Raw genomic sequence first — 27,394 nt, 5'->3', positions numbered from 1 at the left:
GTTTTTTGTTGTTGTTGGTTGTTTGTTTGTTTTAACTTGGCAATGATTGCTATCACAGCAAACCTTCATGAAAATTAGCTTTCAAACTGCAATCGGTGGATCAGAATCAGGATGTGCACTTGTGCACATGGGAGTGTCAACAACAAAGCAAGCAAAGGAAGGCTGTTTTGTTGGCTTATTCACATAAAAAAAGGGAATACTTCCAATGACTTTTTACTGGTCTGCATACTGAAGAAGTCTATAAGTTGTAAGTGCCCCAGGCCAATCTAATCTTCTTTTAATGTTATCAGGTAAACCAGCATTAAAAACAAAAACAAACAAACAAACAAACAAACAAAAAAACAGGAAGACAATTCATTTGTAGGAAAGGCCCCCTGGGAATTGGGTTGGCGACCCTGCCTATGGCAGGGGGTTGAAACTAGATGATCTTTGAGGTCCTTTTCAAACTTGGCCATTCTATGACTCCATGGTTCTATGATTTTATGATGAATAAAGCCAGGGCAGAAAAAAGCTGATGCAGACATAGACAGACAGCTGGCTGCAGAGTAGCTTCATTCATATTCTGTCCCTCAGAGAAATTGTCAAATGCTCAGTACAGAGCTCAAGGGTTTTAAAGTACCTTTTATTCCTAGCCAAGCATCTGAGGATGGCATGGCACCAATTCATAATGAAGTTTTTCTTCTGATGCCAGCTTCTCCCATGGGATCAGCCCATATTCACACATACTTCCCACGAGGGCTATGCAGACTGTTGAAAAACTCCTGGAAGAGAGTGGAGCATGAATGAATGGGTAAACAAACAAACAAAAATAGTATTGCACTGATAGAACAAGTTTGCATTAGCTTTTTCTTTCTTTCTGATTACCACATTCAGAGTTTGGAAGTATTCAACACACAAACTGTGTGTATGAATTGTTAATAATCCTCTGAGTACCATGGGAGGCCTCTTGTATGTTTTAATGTTGACATCAAGAGTATTCTGTGGAGCACTAGTTTATATACCAGGACTGCAGTGAGTATTACTTTCTAATGTTAAATTAACTGAGGAAAAAATGCTCTAGTTTTCAGGCACAAGGTCTTCAGCAATTTCAGGGCTAAGTGCATTTTAAGAATGATCTCTTTGCAGCTTGCGTGCTTTATATAGTTAGCAGTGTTGTTACTTGGAATACAGGTGGCCAACCTTGTCATTTGAACATGCTGAGAGAAAAGCAAATATCAATTTACAGTGATTAATAATACAATATTTACTTCCACTGCTTGCTATTCATGGCAGATGAGTGATAGCGGGTGTTAAGAGGAATATTTCCCCTCTTTGGCTTATTCCCCTTGCCCAAGGAGGCTGTGAATAATAAACAATAATACTTTTCCCTTCTTTATCCAGGTATAATTGAGAGTGAATGCCAGTGTTTTAAGAAAGAACAGCCATTCCCCAAAGGTTTCCGTGAAATACAAACTAAAAGAGTAACTTGTGTTGGAAGGAACCTTGGAGTTCCTCTTGTCCAACCTCCCGCCAAGCACAGTGACTGGAAGTTAGAGTGGGTTTCTTGTGGTTGTGTCCAGTTACATGTGCTCACCTGGTGGCTTGGCCAACCTCATGGTGGAGAACTTCTTTCTAAATCTAATCAGCATTTCTATTTCTACATGTTTTGGCTGTTGTTTCCTGTGCTTCTACTGTGTATCACTGAGAGTTGAAACTTGCCTCCTCACCCATGGAGTGAGGAGGAAGAGAACACTTGTCCTTGGAAGCTGAACAAACCCAGCTAACTCAGCTTCTTCTCCCGAGTTTTAGGCTAAAAATGGTTTAGATGGTGATTTTCTCAGAAACTTCCAATGCGCTGACTTAATTAAAAAACCTTCTAACAATTCCCTCTTATTCATACCAGTTCTTATTCATACCGCATAATTCTCCTCTTATCTTCATTTATTGGAAACCCTCACCCAAGAATTTCCAGTCTTGCATGTCTCACAACTCAAAATGCTTCCACTGGCACTTCTTGGAAGCTCAGAAGAGTGTTTGTGTGCAGGGAGACCGTTAGAGCTGATGGACTAATAGCCATTGTCAAAAGGAGGTAGGTAAGTGTTCTCAGCAATTTGTGAAGATGTTTCATTTTAGTATCTGTCACATTCGGTGGTATCTGGGGTTTTGCTTTGCACAAAAAGGAATGTGTAATGATTCATCTAGGACTTTCTGGACACCTGCCTGCTGATTTCTGGCAAGTACTGGTTAGCAATTCAGCAAACTTTGAATCTATGAAGATTCTGCAGGATTAAACAGTTATAGTGTATTAATTCCTGAATGAGATGTTCAGTTTTGCCTGCCTGGTTTTATGGCAACCAACCCTGTTAATAAACTCTACTATAAACTAGTCTGTAATAACAAATATATGAATAATAATTATTATTTCATTTGATTTTTATTTTATTATTAATAATAATTATTTCATATAATAAATATATGAAATAATGAATCTATGCTTTTAAATAGTTTTCATCGGATAGAATTTTAGAATTAGTTTAACAGCTTGAAAACTTAACTGCTATAGCAGCATGTGAAACACTAGTCTGAAAGCAGACACTGATAATGCATGTGTTTTATAAGGAATGAAAGAATGATTTCCAGAATTTGGACTGCAACGATGTACCAAAATTGACACTGCGCAAATGTATTATTTCATCATATTTGCAACTGGAATGTGGAAATGTCAAATGTTTCTTGTGAACATTTTCCTCTGAAACTGAAGTGGCTTTTCCAGCCACTACAAACTGCCACCAGTGAGGAAAAATGATGCTGCCATTACTTTTTCTTGAGACCTTATTTCAGCCACTTTCCATGCATGAGTAGGTGTCTATCAGTGACATCTACTGACCAAGTTAAAAAACACAACCTTGATAAATGCCAACTGTATTCAGTTGTGTGTTTGAACGCTAAACGCATCAGATGATAGAAAAATTAGAAACATCCTCTATATCAGTGACTCCAAATCCAAACCCATAGTGTGGTATTACTACATTTCACTCAGAGGGTGGTGTCACACTGGAACAGGTTGCCCCAGGAGGTTGTGGATGCCCCATCCTTAGAGGCATTCAAGGCCAGGCTGGATGTAGCTCTGGGCAGCCTGGTCTGGTGGTTGGAAACCCTGCACACAGCAGGGGGATTGAAACTAGATGATCTTTGAGGGCCTTTTCTATCCAGGGCATTCCATGATTCTACAGTTCTATGATTTCTCCCAAGAAAGTCAAGCAGAAATCCCACTGCAAGCATCATCAGGGCATCACTTCCTGTTTGACCCCCTTAATCCTAGTACATTACTACTTTATTTTTCCAACCTTTAGGCTAGAGGTCACTGGGAGAAGTAATGGGTTTCATTGCAGGTTTCTGCCCACAGGACCAAGGGCTGCATGAAAGCTTGCCATGTGCTTGTGGAGATGTACCTGACAAGACCTGAGAGAAAACTCAGTCCCAAGGCCACGCTGGCAAACCTTAGAATCTATCATCATAGAATAAGACCTGAGTAGGAAGGGACTCACAGGGATCATCAAGTCCAACTCCTGGCTGCATGCAGCAGCACCCAAAATTCAAACTTTATGTCTGAGAGCACTGTCCAAGCAACCCTCACGCTGTGGCAACTTGGTGCCATGCCCACTACCCTGTGGTGTCCCTAACCTCCAGATGCCTGTCCCCTGACACAGCTCCATGCCGTTCCCTCGGGCCCTGTCGCTGTCACACAGAGCAGGGCTCAGCGCTGCCCCTCCGCTCCCTGTGAGGAGCTGCAGCCGCCATGAGGCCTACCTTCAGCTCCTCTGCTCTGGGCACAACACACCGAGGGGCCTCAGACACTCCTTATATATCTTGCTCGTGCTTGCATGAGCAAACCTTGCATGAGCAGCTACCAGCATTTTAGGCAGCTATGCAGTTTTAGCCAGATACACACACTTCTCTCATTCTTGTATGTTTGTAAATGCATAGGTTGTGAAGGAGATGGGATTTGCAGGTAAAAATTTTCTCTCAAAAGTTACCTGGTTAATGACTTGTTAATATCAATAATAACCCATTGTTCATCAAAGCCCATTAACTCTTCTCTGACTTCAGAGTTTAACAAATATTTCAGCAGAAAAGTTAGGAAATCCTGCAGCAAACTGGGGCACCTATAACTTCTCTCTGCGTATATCAGTTAAGGATTCTCACCTGTTTCAAAGCACAGATGCTTATAATTGCACTTTTAAATCCCATCTTCTGCCCCTCTGTGATTGTTCCCATGGATGCCTAATACCTTGATTAATTATCTGGTGATCAAGCAGCCTTTTCTATTTTTGAAGTCTACTGTCCCTCATCTAACTGAGCTGTAAGAAAAGAAAAAGCACCAGCCCACCTCTGTTGTGTCATTGGTTATTTTGAATAGCATGAATACTCTGATACACCACTTTGCCAGGTCAGCTAGGCCTTTCTCAATTCACAACACCCACTTTTTATTCATTGCTTCTGTTTCCTTCAATGTAATTGGGTCCTGGAGTCTAAAACAGCACCAACAAATGAACAAACAGTAACTACTACAAGAACCACAGGAAAAAAAAAAAAAACAAAACAACCCCCCAAAATCTTAGTTCTCTTTAAAATGAGTCAGTAGGGATGTTTATGCCAAACACATTCAAAGCACCTTCCACACCACAAAGGCTGCAAGCAGTAAAGTCCCATCCCAGGGTGCACAGTGCAGAAGTGATTGCTGTGGGATTTCTGTGCTGCAGAGATGTGGGTTTGCTCTGCAGCTTGTGCTGGCACTTGAGGCAGAAGTCCTGGGAAAGCATGACAGAAGTCAGCCACGCACAGAAAAAAAGTCCTTGGGACTTGAACTTGGAATTGGCTACAAGCTGTGCCAGGGAAGGCACATCAGGCTATACATTAGGAAATACTGCTTCTCTGAAAGGATGGTCAAGCACTGGAATGGGCTGCCCAGAGAGGTGGTGGAGTCACCGACCCTGGAGGTGTTCAAGGAGCACCTTGGATGTTTGGATGTTTGGGTGTTGTGTTGAGGGACATGGTTTAGCGAGAACCATTGGTGATGGGTGAAAGGTTGGACTGGGTGATCCTGTGGGTCTTTTCCAACCTTGGCGATTCTATGATTCCATGAATTGTTTAAGAAAAGCATTCCCTGGTGTAGAATAAAGAGACTTTCATGTACTTATTTTGAAATCATAAATTAATATTAAAAAATAAATACTTAGAACTACTCTGTTATACTACCCCAGCAGAAGACTAACTCCGATCATGCTCTTTGATCCCCTTTAATATTTAATATAATATGATTAGGCTGCAAATATCTGGAAAGATAATGTTTGTGCCATTAGGAGGCAACATTTTCAAAACTATTTCCAGACACAGTCTTTATGTGATAACATTTAATCTGCTTGTTACAAACTAATGCACAGTGGCTGGAAGCTGGGTTTGGGGTCTTCTTGTGAAAGAGAGGGAAAAGATTGCAGGACAGATGCTCACGTTTTGAACACGGTTTTCAGAATGGCAAGACAAAGGCACCACTTTTATGAATGTCTCCAGTCAGGGATGAGAAATCCTCTTGTTCCAGTGAAGCCCTAATTAATGGTCTTGTGCTTCCTTAGATGACAGAGAGTGATCTTAAAGTGTTTCTCATTTAATTTGCACACCAAATTTAAAATTTGCATTCTTTGTATAATTCTACTAGTGGGAAAATTAGTGCTGCTTACCCTGTGATGAGTAACCCCAACCACAACATCCTCATGTTGCACAGAAAATCTTGCCCTCACATTTAAGAGATTTCAGCTCTGTCTGTGCTCCCCATGACTGATTTGCTTGCTTCCTTGAAGGACAGCTATTTGGGTGTCTGTGTACGCTCAGAGTTTTAGATTTTAATTGCTAGGAATAGCTACTATTTAATGAGGTGCATGCTGACCTCTGGTGGCAAAGAAAGAACAACCCCCTCAAAACCATGGTGATTTTAATTGCTACAAAATGGCCAATTCAACTCCAGAATGGTTTTGAATAACTTTTAATGATGGTGTGAATCACACCCTTATGTCTGGTATGGTACAGTATGTCTTAGCCATAGTCTATCCATTCCACACATCTATCAACTCACACAAATTTCTTGCTAAGGTCACAAGACTTCTTGTCAGATGTTCTCATGGCCACAGGGTTTTCCTGTTTCCAGACAGTAGGGTGCCCTCACTGTTTCCTAGATGCAAAATGCTAGGAAGGTGTTTTCAGTCCACTGGCACTTCCTAAATCCAGTCTCCATTGACACTGTTATTCCTCTAATGGTTCCTCCAAGGAGATTGAACCTATTGGCTTCAGTGACTCTAATGAAATATGCCAGTGATGTTCTTCCAGGTGCTAAGGCCTTGGAACCTAAGAAGAGTAGCAGTTTCTGTGCCATTGACAGCTGATTGTTATATTATGTCCACTGATGGTTTTTATTTATTTATTTATTTATTTAAAAAAATTAGTTTTATTACTTGTTACACCTTTTTCTCAAAATTCCCATTAATCCTCAGTGATGCTTTGCAGGCTTTACCTGCTGTATTCATTACCCTGTGTTAGAAGCCATGCAAACCTCTCTGCTAAATAAAGTGCAGACTTACCATCCATCTGGAGGGGATCTGAAGAGTCTGCTGGAAGCCAAAAGATCATGTAAATCATGCACACGTAGCCTTGTTATGAAGCAACTGGAGAAGTGAAAAATCATGGCTGCCCAGTGAAATCCCTGGTGACTGGAAAAAGGGAAACATTACTCCCATTTTTAAGAAAGGGAGAAAGGAAGACCTGGGGAACTACAGGCCGGTGAGCCTCACCTCCGTGCCTGGGAAGATCATGGAGCAGATCCTCCTAGAAGCTATGTTAAGGCACATATGAGATAAAGAGGTAATTCGAGACAGCCAGCATGGCTTCACCAAGGGCAGATTGTGCCTGACCAATCTCGTGGCCTTCTATGATGGAATGATGGCTTTGGTGGATGGGGGAAGGGCAGTGAATGTCATCTACCTGCACTTCTGCAAGGCCTTTGGCATGGTCCCTCACCACATCCTTCTCTCTAAATTGGAGAGGTATGAACTTGAAGGATGGACTGTTCAGTGGATTAAGAATTGATTGACTGGTCGCAGTCAAAGGGTTGTGATCAATGGTTCTATGTCTGGGTGGAGGCCGGTCACAAGAAGTGTCCCTCAGGGGTTGGTCTTGGGACCGGTACTCTTCAACATCTTCATCAGTGACATAGACGATGGCATTGACTGTGCACCCTCAGCAAGTTTGTGGATTGCAGCAAGCTGAGCGGTTCAGTCAGTACATTGGAGGGAAGAGAAGCCTTCCAGAGGGACCTGGACAGGTTGGAGAAGTGGGCCCATGTGAACCTAATAAGGTTCAATAAGGCCAAGGGTGCTGTACTTGTGTTGGGGCAATCCTAGGCATTTATACAAACTGGGAGAAGAGCCCTTTGAGAGCAGCCCTGGAGAAAAGGACTTGGGGGTCCTGGTGGACGAGAAGCTGGACATGAGCCAGCAGTGTGCGCTTGCAGCCTGGAAGGCCAACTGTGTTCTGGGCTGCATTAAAAGAGGGGTGGCCAGCAGGGAGAGGGAGGTGATTGTCACCCTCTACTTGGCTCTTGTGAGGCTCCATCTGAAGTATTGCGTCCAGGCCTGGGGCCCTCAGCACAAGAGCTCATGGAACGGGTGCAGAGGAGGTCCACTAAGATGATCAGAGGGTTGGAGCACCTCTCCTATGAAGAAAGGTTGAGAGAACTGGGCTTGGTTAGCTTGGAGAAGAGAAGGCTCCAGGGAGACCTCATTGTGGCCTTCCAATACTTGAAACGAATGTATAAACAGGAGGGGGAATGGCTGTTTACAAGGGTGGATAGTGATAGGACAAGGGGGAATGGTTTTAAACTGAGAGAGGGGACGTTTAGGTTAGATATTAGAAGGAAGTTTTTCACACAGAGGGTGGTGACGCACTGGAACAGGTTGCCCAAGGAGGTTGTGGATGCCCCATCCCTGGAGGCATTCAAGGCCAGGCTGGATGTGGCTCTGGGCAGCCTGGTCTGGTGGCTGGTGATCGTACCCATGGCAGGAGGGTTGAAACTACATGATCATTGTGGTCCTTTTCAACTCAGGCCATTCTATGATTCCACGATTTTTTAAGTGCTTGCTGCAACCCTCTCACAACCACCACTAGGTGGTAGTAAAAACGCAATTTCTTGAAGAGGATTTTTTTTTTTTTTAAAGTTTGACAATTTTTTTTTTGTGTGTGTGTGTTAATGACTCGACGTGAAAAGGTTGTATGATGATGATGAAAGACCTGGCAGACGTCAGATGTCAAATAGAAACCACAGGCTCGCAGTCCAACGTTAGGAAAGAGCTGGGGCTCCCCCAGAGACAGAGCCACAGACAGGATGACTACAAATACTGGAGATAAAGTGGATAGTGCTCGATGTGAAGCAGCTGAGTGCAAGGGGAAGGGGTTGTTTTCCCTACTCTCTATAAAATGCCTTCTGTATTTAAATGCTGAAATGTTTGGATTCATGATTGAACCTCCACTTCTGCACCAGTACTCACTGGGCTGTTTTGTTGTAAGATCTGTGGTGCAGCGACTTTGCCTGGTGTATAATTTAATGAGAAAACAAACAACATTATTCTTAATGAAAGTATACTTATAAATATTATGAGGAGTAAGGTAAGACTGACTCTAACTATTTGCTTGTGTATTTCTTTGTAGCTTGTGGCTATAAGACTGCTGCTAGTCATTGGTTTGATTCCAGTGGAATGAAATATAAGGTAATCTTAGAATCACAGAATGGCTTGGGTTGGAAAGGACCTTCCCAGAGCCCCATCCAACCCAGCCTTGAATGCTTCCAGGGATGGAGCATCCACAGCTTTTCAGGGCGGCCTGTGCCACTGCTTTACCATCCTCCAAGTAAAGATTTCCTTCTAACATCCAATCTAAATCTCCCCTCTTATAGATTAAAACCATTCCTCCTAGTCATATCACTGTCAAACTGTGTGAAAAGCTGTTCCTTCTGCTTCAAGTACTAGAAGGCTGGCATGAAGTCTCCCTACAGCCTTCTCTTCTCCAGACTGAACAAGGCCAACTCTTTCAGCCTTTTCTCATAGGAGAGGTGCTCCAGCCCTCTGAGCATCTTAGTGGCCCTCCTTTGGACCCTCTCCAGCAGCTCTACATCTTTCTTGTGTTGACACCCCTGTCCTAAATGCAGTACTGGAATGTTCAAATGTGTTTTGACCAATCCCATGTTCTTGCATTCCATAATAGCTAAAGTTGTTCAGATGGAAATTTCACCAAGTCAAGGAGATGATTCTGTGTTCATCAGACTTATGTCCAAAACAAACAAACAAACAAACAAACAAACAAACAAAACAAAAAAAAAACCCAACCCCAAACAAAAAAATAATACTGCAATGTAAAATTCCATTCCTTCTGTGTCTGGTATCACATAAAATATCTGACAAAAGAAATGGCCTTATACAACGAATTTAATTTTGAAAAGGGGGTGAGATTTGAAAGAAAAAAGTGCTTGAGGCAAACTTCAAATACTCTGAGGCACAATATTTCATGCCCCAGGCGTTTCATATTTTTTACAAACATAGGACATGCTGCATTAACATTCGGATGTCTCAGTTGCATGAATCTTCTGTTACTGTGTGTGCAATGACTACATAGGGTTGTGATTTATTTGGCCCAGGTGTCTTACAGCCTCAGCTTATCACCACCTTCTGAGAATACAAGAAAGACTATTCAGAGCAGCAGCTGTGGAGCAAGAGAAACAGCACCACCTGGACAAAAGATAATGCTAGGGAAATAGCAGTCTTCCTAAGTGTCCCCTTCCTCCAATTTTTTTTTATCCACTCTGGTTCCACTGAAATCAAACTTCAAAAACACAGGCATAAGACTCAATGCTGAATCTGAGACCTGACAAATTGAAGCAGCGATGAGCCAAAGCAGCAATGAGTCAAGCCCCGGCTTCATGTGCTTGATAGCACAGCCTGAGCAGAAGTGCTGTTAGAGACATGACTGAGAACAGCTGTGCGAGCTGGTCACCGCATTGCGCTGAAACACCAGGATATTGCATCTAATCCTTCCCATTAGTAAAAAATCCACTCATAAGAGGTCAAGAAGCTGTAAAAGACGCAAAGACTCTCCTTTCAGATGCATACTTCATGGTCTATTTTTGCAGAAATGTCTGAAGCAGCCCTCGTAGTTCAAGCTGTCCTGAGATTAATGGTTCAGGGAGAGTTAGCCAGCCTTCATAGCCATGGAAAAGTCATCAGGCTTCTCAGTTAGCACAACAAATTGATAAGGTGCTGTGCAAAGTGCTCTTTCATCTTCTGGCAGCCTGTGCCCCAGCCCTGTGTCAAATGCGTTCGGAGGATGCCACAGGAATTCAGCCAAGTGTACATATCTGCCACAAAATTTCTCCCAATAACGTCAAAGCACAGTTACTCAAAGGAAGTGAGCCCTTCTTGTAAATGCCGCTGAAAAAACCATTTTATTAGCTAATGGCAGCATTGAACATTGCTTTCTTAGAACATTTACACCACAGCTAGTAGAAAATAAGCCAGAGGACACTGAAGCTTTATCGCTTGTCATTGTGTTTGCCAGGTTAATTAGGGTTTTGTTCCACAATAGCAGCTCCACAACCAGTCCAACTCTCTCTGACAGAGATTTTGCAGGTTCAGTAACTGTGGAGGGACAACCCTGCATCATAAGGTTATATGAAACAGGAGTTTATGGGAACCCAGCACCTGGATATGTCTGGGCATCTATTAGGGGCCCAGTGCCTCCCAGGGGCCCAATGAAGCTAGGCTGTGCAGCAGGGCTGGTCCTGGCTTGCTTGTGCCTATCCTGCTCTACTGCACCTTTTGTGGAGCTGCTCAGGCTTTGCTGCTCAATAAACCAGCCAGAAAAGTACCCCCTTCTAGTGCTATGTTAGCCGGTCAACTCCAGCTCATCATGCTGCTGAACAAACTCATGCAGAAGGAGGTTCCTTCAGCTGAAACCACTGAATGTAACTGCCTCCAGGTAGCAAAAAAATCATGGTTTTAATCACTTCAACTCTATATATTTTACTCAAAAAAGTTAGTAGGCAAGTAGGCAAGAGCTGACCTCTGCATCTCCCACAAGCAAGGGTTTGAAAAAGCCAAACTTGCAAGGGAATCTGAATGTAATCTCAAGTTTTCAAAGAAAAAAGTGAGAGAGTTTGAATTTAGTGTTAACCAACTCAGACAGCTGCTGCTCAAATCATTGATGGAAAGGGATATACGTAACTTGCAAAATCCTCACCCTTTTTTTCTAGCATTTCAGGAATAAGTTGCAGCATTCTTCCCAGGGACTTCTGCTCCCAATACTCCCTGGTACCTTTGTGCTGGGAATTACTGGGAGAAGAAAACCAAAGAAAACAGAGAGCATCATGGTGTTCCCATATTGGTCATGTCATAGAATCATAGAATGGCTTGGTTTGGAAGGGACCTTAAAGATTATCTAGTTCCAAACCCCTTGCCATGCACAGAGTTCTACCCACTGGATCAGGCACCAGCTCAGGCTGCCCAGGGCCCCATACAACCTAGCTTTGAATGCCTCCAGTGATGGGGCACCCACAGCTTCTCTGATCATCCTATTCAGTGCCTCACCACCCTCTGAGTGAAAAATTTCCCCTCAATATCTGATCTAAATATCCTCTCTTTTAGTTTAAAACTCTTCCCCTTTGTCTAACTATCTACCCATGTGAAAAGTCAGACTCTTTTAGCTTATAAGCTCCCTTCAAGTACTGGAAGGACAGAATGAGTTCTCCCTGGAACATTCTTTTCTCCAGACTGAACAAGCCCAGCTCCTTCAGCCTTTCTTCATAGGAGAGGTGCTCCAGCCCTCTGATCACTTTCATGGCCCTCCTCTGGACCCACTCCAACAGCTCTACATCTTGTGTTGGGAACCCCAGAGCTGGATGCAGTACTCAAGATGAGATCCCACAAGGTTAGAATAGAGAGAGAGAATCACCATCTTTGCTGTGCTAGGCACCCCTGTTTTGATGCAGTCCAGTTGGCTTTCTACATTGCATGCACACACTGCTGGCTCATGTACAGCTTTTCGACCACTAGGGCCCCCAAGTCCTTCTCCACAGGGCTACTCTCAAGGTATTATTCTCCCAGTCTGTACACATATCTGGGATTGCCCCAGCCCAACAGCAGTGCCTTGCACTTGGCCATATTGAACCTCATTAGGTTCTCATTGGCCTGCTTTTTAAACTTAATCCCTTTGGATTGCATCTCTTCCTTCTGTTGTTTCGACTGCACCACTCAGCTTGATGTCTTCTGCAAACTTGCTGATGGTGCACTCAATCCCACTGTCTATGTCATTGATAAAGATGTTAAAGAGCATCTGGTCCATGGTGCACCTTGAGGGCGGTGCACAGTTCTGTTTCTCTCCCTTCAGAAAAGATAGCAGAAAAGAAACTCTCAGGAACACAACAGGGATTATGAATAAAGTGGAATACTAAACTAAGTAGGAGTCCATACGAAGGATCTCGTGACAGGCAGTTAGAAGATATGTGCTGCCTGGGGAAGAAGTGTAAGAAAACGCTTCCCACTGTCTCTGTAATGCAAGCTAATGGACATCAATTCAAACTGTCAGGGAAGGTTCACAACATACAAAATAACCGATCCATGACCCAAAATATATTTGAGCTGTCATTCCTTGATTCAGCAGCTGCTGGATGCTAACAGCGATCACATTTTCAGAAAGTGATTTGACAGCTTCAGGGAACAAAAATTCGCCACTGCTGTTGGTTGTGAGACCACAGGTCTGCCTCAGATTGCCTTTGGACAGCAAAATGTAAATGCAGGGGGATAGTACTGTTACTGCTACTCTAACACTCCATACACACTCTTTCATAAGGGCTAATAAATATGTAGAGATCCATCTGTGAGCTCAAAGAAGCCATTTATGGGAAGTCCTCATAGGAAGCACCTGTCACAGTAGGCCATTGAGAGGCACCATAGTAAAGGAGAAATGCGACCCATAGATGTGTAAGTAGATGTGCAGTAAGTAGCAGCAAGGAGAAACAGTAGTGTTGGTATGTGGCAGCTGTGAGCCTAACGTGGGAATAAGTCAGAGATTTGTAGTGTTTGCCTTTTAAAAAGAAAGCTATAAAGCTCAGGTAATTGAACAAGTGTCACAAAAGCTGAGGCAGTGCTCAGGAAAACTGGAAGCCTAAGGAAAACTTATTCTGTTCCGTTTGCGGAGGTGTGACTTTACAACACATACAAGTTATTTCCTTGAGTGAAATAGCCAAGCATCACATTAAAGTGTTTCTTAATCTGACAGAGGAAGTTAGAACAGCACCTAATGTTAAAGAAACATACACATTCAAGTGAAAAATAAAACCAGGGTGCCTGAATATGATTATCTACGTAAGCAAACTACCCCAACAGCCACCGTATTCACACTTTCAGTTTGGAGGTCCAGGTGGAGGGATTAGGCTCAAATGTTCCTCCTCCTTGTGACTGCAAGAGGCTCTGTACTCCTTCCTGCTAGGCCTGGGTAAGCAGGCTATAGAATGTGGTCCGATACATTCGACTCTTCCCAAGTATGTTGGTTCAATTACTTGTAGCTTACATTTTTTCTTGTGCTACCTCAGTCCAAGGTCACCAAGTCTCCCCAAAGATGAAGCCCATTGTAATCCTTTCCACTATCCTTCGATCCTTTCCAAAAATAGTCCAAATTTTATTGTTCTTTATGCCCTGAAATTATGTTACAGAGTTTCTACCTACGAAAACAAAGTGTATGCAACCACTGTGTCCCTTCTTTCCCTCTCCTTAGCAACATTTGAATCCTTTGGCTATCATCAACCACTAACATTATGTATGGCTTTTCAATTGAGCTAGCTCAGCACATGGTGTCTATGACACGGTCAGCTACTGTGCCCTTGCATAGCTTAGGCTTTTCTTCTTCAAAAGGACGTCTGCATTTACAAGGCCAAAGAACAGACAAGGCTATGCAGTCTTAATCCTTTTTATAGGATCTGAATGGGAGACAGTTGAAACATGCCACAAAAAAACTCAATCAGGCTGAATGATAATTTCTTCAAACTAGTCTCTCTCCTCTGGTGCCCAGCAGACTGCTCACTAATTTCTGCCCAGGAAATGCCACTGGTTTTGATCAAGTGTTTTTAACCCTACAGCTCCTGTTTTCCAGGGTTATAGGACAAACAAGAGCTGGACCCTCTGGACTGGGCAGGATTCATCCATCATGTACTTGGCAGATCCTATTTTCAAAGAGACTCTTCTAACTTGGTGTCTCCTAGAATACAATATTTGTATGTGTATACAAATTAATGTTGGCACATGAAATGTTTTTGGAATATTAGCTTGTGACTATCACTGTTTTCTAAATTATTGAACTCCTTCCTTCCTTCCTTCCTTCCTTCCTTCCTTCCTTCCTTCCTTCCTTCCTTCCTTCCTTCCTTCCTTCCTTCCTTCCTTCCTTCCTTCCTTCCTTCCTTCCTTCCTTCCTTCCTTCCTTCCTTCCTTCCTTCCTTCCTTCCTTCCTTCCTTCCTCCCTCCCTTCCTTCCTCCCTCCCTCCCTCCCTCCCTTCCTTTCTTCCTCCCTCCCTCCCTCCCTTCCTTTCTTCCTCCCTCCCTCCCTCCCTTCCTTCCTCCCTCCCTCCCTCCCTCCCTCCCTCCCTTCCTTCCTTCCTTCCTTCCTTCCTTCCTTCCTTCCTTCCTTCCTTCCTTCCTTCCTTCCTTCCTTCCCTCCTTCCCTCCTTCCCTCCTTCCCTCCTTCCCTCCTTCCTCTCTTCCATTCTATTTTTTAACCTGGACATATTTAACAAGCAAATCAGCTTTTGAAACTGCACTTAGAAACGTTATCTTTTTTTGCTGTTTGGAAAAAACTGTCCTTCCATCCTGAATAGATGTAAAGCTGTGTTTTCTTTTATGTTCTCCCTGTCTCCACTGCTCTTTAAACAAACTGTGGCCAAATGATTGTGCTAGTACAGTGTTTCATAACAAAGCAGAGCCTTTCACATGGTGTTGGCTGTTTCTAGGGCAATGCATGTGCGAAATCAGTCCTCTTGCTTTATTTCTGTTGGAATCAGATTATGCTCCTATTACCAAGGGACTTTGTACCTCCAGTATCAGGAATGTGGGTAGTCATAAAAAATAGCCTGGATTTGGGCTGATATATCTCAGGACAGATACTAAAGAGTTGCTTAATTCTCAGCCTGATCCTTTCTTCTTTTCACCCATTTTTTTAAATATAGAAAGACAAGTGATCCAAACAACAAAATGCAGACACGTTGCATTTGAACTGTCCTTGTTAGGCCAAAGTTCTGCATTATTTCCATGAGGATCATAAAAAGAAACAGAAAGTTTATTTAATTTCATGTTTTGATGACATATTGAACTAAGCCAAATTTATAGCTTGGTCACTTCAGCCAGTGACTTCGCAGTGCAAAGAATCAATTTTCTTCATAGATGTTGTACACAGCAAAGCCCAAAAAAGACTTGAAGCTTTAGTGGGCAACCAGAAAGAGAAAAGGAGATGTGGCAAGAAGCCGAGTTTGTACAGTTCAAGTCTAAATACCTTGAAATACAGGGAGGATGTAATACTATATTATTTCTGTACCCTGATTTAGGACCCTCAGTCTGACTATAAGCCACCTGTAGAATATGAACTCCAGGGTGCGGACCCAGTATTATTACTGGCTTGTTTATGGTGAATGTATTTCCTGAAACAAGGATATGGGCTGGGGACTCTTTTTTTTCTTTTTTTTTCTTCTTTTTTTCTATTTCTTCTCTTTTTCTTTTTCCTTTTTTTTTCTTTTTTCCATTTCCATTTCCTTTCTCTTTCTCTTTCTCTTTCTCTTTCTCTTTCTCTTTCTCTTTCTCTTTCTCTTTCTCTTTCTCTTTCTCTTTCTCTTTCTCTTTCTCTTTCTCTTTCTTCCTCTTCCTTTCTTTCTCTTTCTTTCTCCCTCTCCCTCTCCCTCTCCCTCTCCCTCTCCCTCTCCTTTCCTTTTCCCTTTCCTTTTCCCTCTCCCTTTCCCTTTCCCTTTCCCTTTCCTTTTCCCTTTCCCTTTCCCTTTCCCTCTTCCTCTTCCTCTTCCATTTTCTTTCTCTTTTTTCTTTTTCTTTCAGCCTACTTGTTAGAAATTTTTAACCAGATCACACACACATTGTGTGTGTGCTTTGAAAATCTTCCCACATACATTCACCTCACTATTTCCTTAACTGTATGAAGCCAAGAGGAGAAAAACAAGATCAGCATCTTCCAGATTACAATTTTTGTTTCCCCCAGTTATTGTTATTTATTTATTTACGTTATTATACTTATTGTTAATGGATTAGCCTAGTCCTTGGTATATTTTAAAACTCTCAAGGATCCAGCTGTTGCAATACATGCTAGCTTAATAAAAAACAAACAAAGAAACAGCAAACATGTGTGGGAAAGGAACCAACAGTACTCACTGTGAACACAGCAGTATGCAGAATGGACATCTTTTTCCTCTAGTTCCTCTTGTGATTCAATGTTTTTTTACACACGAACTGGAAAGTAACATTTGATCTCAGTTTGACTTCTGAGATAGGTCACTGTCTGGTTGGGGAGCAGAGATATGCAAAGATGATGTGTCTGTTTGGAGATCAGCATCTTGTGGCTAAGGGGGAGCAGATAGGAAGCCATAAATCAAAATAAATGTCTTTGTTCCTACTGTGGCTGAAATGGACTCTCGTGGTATCCAGGGACAGCAGAGGATCTGGAAAGAAAGGTTGTATTGTGATGGTGTTTTTCCTGTTGTGGGTAACTCAGAGTGTTGCATGGGAAGATGAGAAATGGCTCTAACATAGACTAATCAGAATGAATCAGCCTCTCATTGCACAGAATAGCCTCTGTGAGAACAAGAGGGGTTCAGGTCAGAACAAGGATTGTTTATGGTAGAAATAGAGCTGGTTGTTTCAAGGGAAGCAAGAGTAAATAACGCAGATATAGACAGGCTCAGGTCTCTTTTGACAAATAAAAGCTTAAAGAACATTTTAGTCTTTTTTTCTTTGTGCTTTAGAAACTAGAGTATTTTGAGGGATGAAACAGCGAGTGAAGACTGCCGTGAAGAAGAAGCAAAGTCTTGAACTTCTGTCTCTATTAATGGGATGATAACTGTACTAAAAAAATTGAGAACTGACAAGTTCAGCACCAGTGTTTATAGACGAAACCAGGGATACAAAAAATAAAACAAAACAAAACAAAACAAAAAACAAAACAAAAAAACACCCAAACCAAAAACAACTAACAACAATGAAAGCACGTGAGTAATTGTCAGTATTTTCCTTCCCTGAGGAGAAATACTTGTATTTAAACAAAGGGAACATACACAAGTCTGTGGGAGTGATGGGATGTTCCCATGAGAGCTGAGGGAGCTAGCCAACGTCACTGTGAGGCCTCTCTTGATTATCTTTGAAATGTCATGGCAATGATGAGGAATCCTTGAGAACTGGAAGAAAGCAAACATTTCCATTATCTTCAGGAAAGGAAAGAGGAGGAACTACAGGGCAATCAGCCTCACTTTAATCCCTGGAAAGGTGATGAAGCCACTAATCTTGGAAAACAATTCCAAACATAATAGGAACAAGGAGGTGATTAGGAAAAATTAACATGGATTTATGAAGGGGAAGTAATGACTGACCAACCTGATAATCTTTTGTGATAAAATGACCATCCTGATAGTTGAGTGAAGACCAGTAAACAGTGTTTATCTTGACACTAGCAAAGAATTTGATACTGTCTCCCATAACATCCTCGTAAATAAGCTGATGAGGCATAGCTTAGGTAAGTGGAGAGTAAGGTGCACTGAAAACTGGCTTACCTGCCAGGCTCAAACAAATGTAATCAGTGGACATGAAGTCCAGTGGAAGTCAATCAATAGTAGTATACCCTAGGGATTAATAGTAGGGCCAAGTAACAGTTGGAGCATCTTTTGTATGAAGAGACGTTGAGAAAGTTGGGACTGTTGAGATTGGAGTAAGAAAGGCTCAGGGGTTATTTCTCAGTGTGCATAAATACCTGATGGAGGGAGTAAGGAAGATGGGACCATGCTCTTCTCAGTGACACCCACTGGCAGGATAAGACACAATGGGCAGAAATTGAAATACAATAAATTCCACTTAAATATAAGGAAAAACTTTTTTACCAAGATGTTGTCTAAACCCTGGAAAGGGTGGAGCCTGCATTCTTGAAGATATACAAAACCCAGTTGGACATGATCCTGAGTAACCTGCTGTAGTTGGCCTTGCTTTAAACAAGGGGTTTGGTTTGGACCAAAGGTGTCTTCTCTGATTCTGTAATCATATACTGTAGGACTTTGAGAGGGCCAAGATATACTTCAAGTGTTCTGTTTCTAATTAGAGAGTGAAAAACTACCAAAAAAGTTTGAGGGGAAGAAGGGTGGCAAAGAAGATTCAGATGACTAATTGGTCTACAGAAATGTTCCATTCCTGTTTGTGATACACTTGTTAATGTAGTGCTATAAAAGTGCTGATCATTTGATTTCTTTCTTAAGTTCTTATTGCAAGCAATAAATGATCATAGATCCTGTTTCACTTTCATTTGCAAAAGCTCCATGAATATTCAAAGGATCTGAGATTGGATCAAACGTGTTATCCAACAAAGACCACATTGCCAATATTAATCTACTTCAGATGAAGATTTTCCCCTTGGTGTTGAAGAACAGTGGGAACTGCTTGCATTCTTATAAGCTAGAAGATATATACATAAAATGTTTTGTTTCTCCTTAATGACTCTAAAATAAATATAAATTGAAAAGTCTAAACAGTACAAATGTGAGGAAAATGACTCTGCAGAACAGCACTGTGAGATTGTTTTTCTCTCAGAGATATATATCAGTCTCAGAGGAAAAGAAAATTTCTCTTTAATAATTGACCTTGCTGGACACCAAACTTGAATTGCAGTAATCAGATTAATATTTTATATCTTTCCCATCATAGGAAACAATACTAAAAAAACATTGAACATCAGTGTAATTTGTTTTTAGCATGATTGTATATGTTTGTTAAGTGCCCACCCGCTCTGCTTCGGGTGTGCTCACAGTACTCTCCTCCCCCATCACCTCACCAGCTGCTACCCACCTCACTGTCCATTGGGAAAAGCAACATGGTCCTAATCATGTAGCTCAGTGTTGTTGTGGGGATCTGCGACTGTGGGTCCCAGGAGAAGGGGAGATTGTTAGGTGGTGCCCACAGCTCTCTGGACAGCTGGTTGAGGAGGCACTGCCTTTTCTGGGCCTGGCAGAAAGCTGCATAACTCCAAATTGTGGTGAATAGGGTGGGTATATCTGTGAGACCAGGTACTTGTGGGAATACACAAAGTGAGATAAACTGGCGACAAAGATGTAGCCATACTTCTGTAGTTCTGTGAATGATTATCTGGCCTTCTGCAATCAGGAAAAACTGGGCAACTCCTGCAGCATTAAGATGGTCTAGAAAATGTTAGACTTCAGTTACCTGATGGAAATCAGTCAGTTCCACATCTCCGGTGCTCTCAGCCATATGACAACCATAGGATTTTTGTTGCAAAACTGTGGTAGGGAGGATGCCTCATCACCACAAGCATTCTGTGGCCTCATTTCTCTCCCTGACAGTTAATGGGTCTTCTTTCAGGCCTAGTTAGAAAAAAATGATGTTTTTTCTAGTCTTTGCCCCGTCAGGTTTGGCACAGGCTGGACATAGGATGGCTGTTTTAGTAGCTGGAGAAGCTGGTTGTCCATACTGACTGTCTCTCCAGATCTGCCTCGTCCTACCTGAAAGCAACTAGCCAGCATCTTCTGGCAGAGGGAGAATTGAGACTTCCCAAGGATCTGGCGTGTGACAGAAAGGTTCCTTGCCACATGGGTATGTGAGGAAATGCTAGTCTGATCGTTCCACATGGTGTGGAGGAAGAAGCAGCTGGGAAACAGAGGGAGGCTGTAAGCCAAAACAAAGGTGTGCAGTGAATTTGCAGCTGTGCAAACAACGTCAGTCTGTGTTCATCAACTTTCATGAGCACAGACTGAAGTCGCAGATACACAAAACCTTTGATTCTGGGCTTCAGTCCCAGCAGGACTTGATAGTTTGCATTTAGTTAAGGCAAGATTCAGAGCTGGTGTAAGGGGGTGATCCTTCGGCTTAGACAGGCCAGCTTCTACATTCTGAAGAAGCAGGCCCTGCTAAATAGAAATTGAATCAGATCTTGTGACTTTTTTTTCGTATCTTTTTCTGGCTTTCAGTTTTAAAAGTAGGCTATGAATTCTGTGGTAAGAAGGACTGAAGCAATGCAGTGAAAGCTTAATCTGTATAGTCACCATTTTTCTCTGTACTTGTCCATGGAAATTGCTATGGATTGTCTTCCAAAGTATTGCTCTCCCTGGCACTTTTCTGTCGTTACTTGTGTGGATCCCATTACAAAGGCAAACGTGTGTGTGTGTGTGTTCACCCACATGACAGACATAACCACTGCAGAGGCTCTCTGAAAATTCATCGAACTTCAGCAACCTGGTAGCTTCAGCAGATTTCCTAAGGAGAAACACATGTAGTCAAGGCCAGGATCTGTTCCACCTAAATAAATAAATAAAGGCTACATATCCCGGAAGATCCATTTTCCAGTGTCCTTAACCTTGTCTTTGCTGGTGACCTCCTTATTTATTTATTTACTTCTTTTCAAACTGAGCTTTTCATGGCCATTGACATAAATTTTCCAGCATTTCTAATACGGAACATCTGTGGTCCCTATGCAATGTCCTCTATAGGTCATGGGAAAGCTTTATCTTACTAATAAGCTCCATTCCTCTATATATTCAAGCCCAATTGATGGGGCCAAGTGTGTTTATAAATAAATATTGTCTTGTAATGACCATTACAATATGTCCCAGAGGAACAGAGTTTTAGTCCTTTTGAGCTGGCCAGCTGCCTTCTTTGTGACAGTGAGAACAGTTTTACTCTGTCTGGTTAACATTTGATTTATGTGGAAACAAACTCCCTGAAGTGACAGAGCAATGATACTGAAGAATTCACTGCTCCTAGCCTTTCATAATGGCTAGGGAAGTTTGTTCATCCATCTACTCTTTTCATCAAACAGAATGATGAGTATGTTTATTGAACATCTCTATTTGCCCCTGACTAACTTTCTCTGCCACAGCCCAGTAAGAGACAAAAGCAGGAGGAAGGCAATTGGGTTGTGTTTTAATGCTATCCACTTATCTTTCAGTATGAGAAATGACTACAGGTATAGAACATTACTGCTTTATGGAATAATACACTTACTGGGAAGTTCAGAGAATGAATTGCAAAAATATTTGACAAATGACTGGCCTTTCTTATTGAGTGCAACAAGAAATATTCTGTAATATGCCTTATCTTCTAAATTTAAGCATGGACCAAGAGTTCTTTATTACTGAAGAATGACATACTGTCTCAGTGGTTTATTTCTTAATACTGTCCTACAGGAGATAGAATATATCATACATCTGACATGAGTCTTGATCTGCTCTGTGCTCTTCCATCCAAGCAACACTGCAGCAGAATTCAGTACCCATCTTTTAAAACCCTTTGAAAATTTTCAGAGAAAATAAGTTGCAGGTTTTGGAAGATCAATATTCAGGACTAACATAGTGTATCTGCTAACCTTCAACGCTTAAATTGTTGTTTAGGTACATATGTACATGTATTTGTACAGATATATATACAGTGAGCAAAGAATGTTCATTCCAATTCTCCCTGTTTTGTATTTTATGAACAAAAATTAACATCTATGGATGTATATGATTATTTTTTTTCTTGCAAATCCAATCTGATGAGCAGCCTCCAGTAAGAAGAATTGATCAGTACTAAGAATTGATTCCTATGCCTAAAATTTCACCCTTTTCTGTATTCTGTCAGCAACAGTTTGACTCCTTCAGGTGATGAGATAAGCATATTTCCTGCAACGTTTGGTATAAATCCAAGGAAAAACGCCATTAAGAAAAAGACAAAGCAAAAATACATCTCAGCCTGTTATTCTTTGATGTCATAGAAAAATATGACAGATTAAGCCACAGTAGTGTCTTACCATGACTTCGAAATCTGCACTAAATCCTCAGATTTAAAACAAGAAGTCTACCACCTTCAATCAAATTTTAGGCCACAGAGGTTTAAGAATGCATAGTGTTGAGCATGGTTAGGCATTCTTATCCCAGAGAGAAACAAAATCAACCCCCTTGACCCTGGAGACCTTAAGAGTGGAAGAGTTTAGGTGCCATATTTAAACCTTACCCCCCTTATTCCCTCATAGTCTATGGGTTTTCAATATTTTTAAAAAAAACATTTCTTGGAATTGTATAACATCACTGTATTCCTTAGCTGATGACTTAGGGGATCTCCAGTGCTGGGTCACCTTGTGGCACCACAGACACAATACCTCCAGGAGAATGGGTGACCTGAGCTGGGCTACAACTCCTCAGTTGCACATCTAGGGACAAAAAGTAGCAGAGGACGCATCTGTCTCTAGACAGAGGAGAAGCAGGGGTGTGCCTGTGAATCTGGGGTAACCAAACTGCAGACCGGACTAAGGAAAGAAAAGGGGCTTATTTAAGAGTGCAGTCATTTTCCAGAACTTAATTTTATTATACAGGGAAAGCAGAGTTGTTATTCTCCTCCATATGTGAGAGATTTTGCATTTGGTAAGGAAATGTTATGTCAAAATAGTGCACTCATTTTGAGTGCCTAGGTGTTTCGTGACAATCCAACTCTGGCTGATGCACAGAGAATAAGACAGATCCTCCCTTTCCTGTCCTCTGGGGCATGTTCTGTAGGAACAGCAGTAAGCCACCTCCTGCAATTTCAGGTATTAAAATCCTACGGTGTTTTCAATTCCTTTCTCACAATAGAACAGTGCATATCAGAAAGTGGTGTGTGGATTGTTATCATGTTTTGATACCAATGAGATTTCCATTGCAATCCTCAAACAGGGCTCTTCTGTTTCAAGTAGCAAAAGGGAAGTCACATCACCAGGAAAATATTGCAAAATACTGTTTGTAGATAATTCATTTTGTGATACAAGAAAAGCAAAACTTACATCAAAAAGCCCTTAACTGATCTGTTGTACTGTGATCTGTTCATTTTTTTGTTATGTAAACCTTGTGACGGCTTTGCTTTCTGCTGGTGGGAAATTCTCCCAAGGAGAAATGTGTCTCTTACTTCCTCTGGGAATGCTCAGTACCCTGGAGATTCTTCTTGTTTGACATTTTGTTTCTCAAGTGATTACTGGGCTTTTGCTCAGATGAGAGAAGTCATTTTTCTTTCCCTGATGTCAAGTAGTACATGTAATTATGTAACAGCAAGGCTCTTTCCTTTATGCTTCAGGCTACACTGGCTTATGATAATAAATATACAGGGGTTTGTCCTCCCAGTCCCTGTTTGAGTGACTGGGCTGAGCTGCTTTGTTTGCATTCTGGTAGTGGGCATTGCACGGGTCTCTGGAATCCCCAGTTCTGTAATAGGCTGTCCATCCCTGCTCCCATGTGTTTTCTCATTGGGAATTTGGGGGTAGGAGCCAGCAGACCTGAGTGAAAACAAGAGCAGCATCCATGGCATAAGGTGCCAGTAATGACTGGTGCCAGCTGCAGCTCCAATGTGCATAGTACTGAACTGCATGGCACTTTCACTGAACCAGAGACATTCTCTGCTTTGATCTATCTGCAGGAAATATGGCAAAGTTAATGTGAATGACACTTGTAAAATAGACTGAAATTGCATCTGGAAATCCTGAAGTCCTCCATAGGAAACCACGATGTGCCAGCTAGGAGTTAGGATTAAAAACAAGAGTTCAGATTATGTCAGAATTTATCACAGATTTCAGCTACGTGGGGCACCTATTTTCTGTCAGATAGTGTTTTCTGGCACAAACTGCCTGCTGTCACAGTATTTAGAAAGCACTTTAGACTTTAGCACTGTGACTTTAGAAAGTTACAGGAGGGCAGAGCTAATAAATGCACACAGGTGATCCAAGCAGGGCACCGAAGTTTCTTATCAGTGTGCATCTTTATAATAGCCCTTCACATTCATACTCACACTCAAAGATGTTCCACTGATGTGAAGCCAGGCTGTGTGCAGTGCCTTTCTTGGTGCTTTCTCAAGTGGCAGTGAAGCAAAGCATACATCATGCAGGTGAATACCAGTTTCAAGACATGGTTGATCAACACTAATGGTAAGTTTAGGTCATAGTCGAATTACTTCAGATAAGCAGAGTGTAAAACAGTCAAAGACTTTGTGTTAAAAGAAAAAGATTAATATAATAATAATAATAATGTAAGTAGACTATGTGAGATTTCATTCAGTCATTAATGATCTTCCTTCCTTCCTTCCTTCCTTCCTTCCTTCCTTCCTTCCTTCCTTCCTTCCTTCCTTCCTTCCTTCCTTCCTTCCTTCCTTCCTTCCTTCCTTCCTTCCTTCCTTCCTTCCTTCCTTCCTTCCTTCCTTCCTTCCTTCCTTCCTTCCTTCCTTCCTTCCTTCCTTCCTTCCTTCCTTCCCCTCTTCCTTCCTTCCTTCCCCTCTTCCTTCCTTTTCTTTTCTTTAAAAAAAATATATATAATAAGGTGGGAGTTTTATTATGAAGCAGCCAGTGGAGGAGCACACCCATCATTTCAAATAGCATCAAGCTGTCCTGCGGTGTCTGCAGTACTGTTGCTATTGGAAAGCAGGCAAGTCCTTCAAAAACAATACTGAACAAGAAGGTACAAAATAGGGAAGGTGGGAAGGTTCAACCACTACTGCCATACCACCAACATCTAACTCTGATGTCATGGGCCAACATCACAAAATAGGAGACATTACTTTCAGAGCAGCCCTCATATAATAACAATGAAGACAAAATTCTTAATGTGTCAGAGTATGAAACAAAAGCACACTTCAGTCATACAGAAAAGACAGCAGGAAACGTCCTGACATTTTCATTTCCTACAGAGGTTGCACTGAGATGTCTAAACAAAGATGTTTGTGTTTGTATGTAAGTCAAGGGTTAAATAACTCTCTGGGGTTGGAAGGTGCACATCCACACTGCCTGGAAAGGGCTAAATCAGGATTGGGAAAAGTCCGCTTCTAGGCAGAGTTATGATCTGGAAATCCTGCCACTATTCACAGAGTTGTTATTCCTGTTTGGACTTTAAGCTCTTAAGCATAAATTCAGCTTCAGAGTCTTCCTCGAGAACTATTCTAGTTTGGAGGTGACTTAAAGCAAGTGTACAGAGATCTCTGAACTGTTTAGGATTTCAACAGTGCCAAGATGTTTCTGTCTATTTCAGTGAATAACAACATCCTCAGTATTATAATGATGCTCTCATTTATTCATGTTTATTCATACTTAATTTGGTACCTGCGTGTTATCATGTACTGCCCAGCACAGCGGCTGGAATCCAGCACCTGCAGATCTCCCTTCCAGAAGTCCTGAATCATTTATATCTGAAATAATCAAAATCATATTTCCTTTACCCAGAAGAATAAGACATTTTGAGAGAAATAAATTTAAAACGATGAAAAGCTGATGTTCACTTCTGCTTTCCTTAAAGGCCAGTCATTCCTTGACCTCTCTAGCACATTCCCACATTAGCCAGGTTGCCTGGGGGAGTTGTCTTCTCCCATGGATAATGTCTTCCCTCAAGACTGCTGCAGTAGTTTGATCCGTTTCCCTCAGAATCCATGTTGCCCTGTTGTACCTTTACAATAGAACACATGCTGAAGGATGGCTTTTCCTACCATTCTTGATTTTTCTGCTTCTTTCGCCCACCAGATTCTTAAGCTGATACACCATAGCCACACTCTAGGAACTGGTTCAGTATTCACTGTCCACTGTTTAGTACAGAAAATCAAGTTCATCCAGAGGGCAGAAGAGAATATTCAGGTTCAGAGTGTGTGCAAGACCCTTCTGCACAATAATCAACTGTTCAGCAAGAGAAAAAGCAAAATCCATGGAAGGGAACAAAGACAAACCAGGATTCTAGTTTGTCTTTCACAGTCCTTTGAACCATGCTTCTGGCAGCTCAGAGAGAGTATTCCCCAGGAGATATTAGGCATATGTGCTTTTGACAGCAAAATCTGGGCCTGATCCCTCTTGTTGCAGTGATGTTCGCATAGTCACGGCACGCAATCCAGTTGGAAGTGAGTCCCTGCCTGATGTGAGCGGGCAGGCACGTAGCTGTGTGGTCACTACTGCTTTTCATGACTGGAAGAACTTGTTCTGCATGCTATGTGCTGCTCCTCATACAACACCATCTGCGCTAGTGGAGCTCCCTGGGGCGATGAGTGCATGGAGTGCTAACCTTTAAAATCTCGAGCCTTTGAATTAAATCTTTTGGTTAATCTACCATGTCTTTGCTAATAAAGAGAACTCCTTGGAAAGTGCACTTGTACCTCTTTTTTTGTATGTGTATAGAATCATAGAATCGCTAAGGTTGGAAAAGACCCACAGGATCATCCAGTCCAACCATTCGCCCTTCACCAATGGTTCTCGCTAAACCATGTCCCTCAACACAACATCCAAACGCTGTACATTGTGATTGAGCTATTGGGTGGATGGGTCTGTATGTATGGCAGTTTCACTGAGTTGAACTGCCAAGGCATCTTCACGACTTCACAGAATCATATAATCATAGAATATCCTGAGTTGGAAGAGACCCAGATGACGGTCATAGAGTCCAACCCCTGGTTCCACACAGGACCATCCAAAATTCAAACCTTGTCTAAACACTTCTTGAACTCCAGAAGCTTGAGGCCGTACCCACAGCCCCGGGCAGCCCGTTCCCTGCCCACCACCCTGTGGTGCAGACCCTGTCCCTAACCTCCAGCTGCCCCTTCCCTGACACAGCTCCATGCCGTTCCCTCGGGCCCTGTCGCTGTCACACAGAGCAGAGCTCAGCGCTGCCCCTCCGCTCCCTGTGAGGAGCTGCAGCCGCCATGAGGCCTCCCCTCAGCTCCTCTGTTCTGGGCCCAGCACACCAAGGGACCTCAGCCACTCCTGACATGTCTTGCCAGACGTCTTTGGAAGTTTTTCAAAGGGAGTTTGAAATCTTTTACTACTAAGACAACCTTTCAGTTTTTCACACACACACACACACACACAAAGTTAAGGAACAAAACATAAACAGTCTTTGCATGTGTGCATTTCCACAGTTGTACATGCATACTTTAAACTACTGTTTACATGCTCTTTTTAATGCTCAAAATGACATTTGTAAAGTGCCAATATGAAATGCCTGGAAATTCTAATGGAGGAAGAAAAAGAAGCTTCACTTTAACTATCCTGCCCTCTTTCTTTCCAGATGGCACATGGGCAGTACCATCTCTGACTGTGCATCCGT

The sequence above is a fragment of the Gallus gallus genome, chromosome 1, assembly GCF_016699485.2.
Source record: "Gallus gallus isolate bGalGal1 chromosome 1, bGalGal1.mat.broiler.GRCg7b, whole genome shotgun sequence".
NCBI lineage: Eukaryota > Metazoa > Chordata > Aves > Galliformes > Phasianidae > Gallus > Gallus gallus.
This window is presented reverse-complemented; position numbering follows the sequence as displayed.